We start from the raw sequence: 1,052 nt of genomic DNA, 5'->3' as shown, positions 1-1,052 counted from the left end.
GCCAACCTTGTGTGAATGCTCTGAAAAACTAATCATTTGTATATCACAGCATCTTCTTCCTGTCGGTTAAATTTCACGTTTGTAGCACGTCATCTTCGTGGAGTGGCAATTTTAATGTTCGGTAGTGTAGTAAACACACATTTCTCATTCTTGAACAGTATTTGGGAAATCTTTCCATGTGAGTTCTGATTTCTCTGGTGACTTCCCCTCGACGGGTAGGACAAATATGATGATCGAAATTGCGTGAGAACATCGAAAAGTACCTCTGGTTTAATGACTGCCAACAACATTCGCTTGTTATATCCGTGATACTGTTTCCTCTCTCTCTCTCTCTCTCTCAATTCTAGTGTCACTATTCACTACCAGAATTCGGTTTTTGTTAGTTTCCTCTGTAGTCCCCCTCAGGGATATTGCCGATATAAAAGTCGTATCATAAAGTCAAGATCCTGTTCATCTTGTGCTAGAATGGTTTGAACACTAGCAGAACTTAATGAAAACAGCTCTGCATCTTTAACAACGATTTCCATTTCTCCACAGCTGTTCTTACATCTTCGCAGAACCATTTCTACGTATATGCTTAACAACATGGGTGATACACTGTCCTTTCTCTGCCCTTTTGTGACATTAATAGGGGCTGATAACTTTGACTCCCTTATTTATCTATTTTATTATCTCTATACATTTCACTAATAATCTTTAAAATATGGTCATTCATATTTGTATCTTTCAGAGCCTCCCAGAGTTTTGTTCTAGGAACCATGACGTAAGCTTTGTCTAAATCTACAACTCCTTTCCTACTATTATAAGTTTCAGCATTAGCTGTCTTAAAGAAAGAGGTCGTCTGTACACGAGCTGCTCTGTCAAATCCAATCTGATCTTCTCCAATATGGTGGCCAACACTTATCTTATTTTCCCAAACATAGTTTTGCCAAAAAAAAGAAAAAGGCTCCTTTTGCACTTCACACAAATGCCTCTGTAGCAGTTAGCGTCTCTTCCATTCCCTTTCTTGGAAATTGTGTATTATCTTTTCAGCTCCGATTATATTTCGATCC

Source organism: Schistocerca nitens, chromosome 5 (genome assembly GCF_023898315.1).
Source record: "Schistocerca nitens isolate TAMUIC-IGC-003100 chromosome 5, iqSchNite1.1, whole genome shotgun sequence".
Lineage (NCBI taxonomy): Eukaryota > Metazoa > Arthropoda > Insecta > Orthoptera > Acrididae > Schistocerca > Schistocerca nitens.
Note: the sequence above shows the minus strand (reverse complement) of the source record.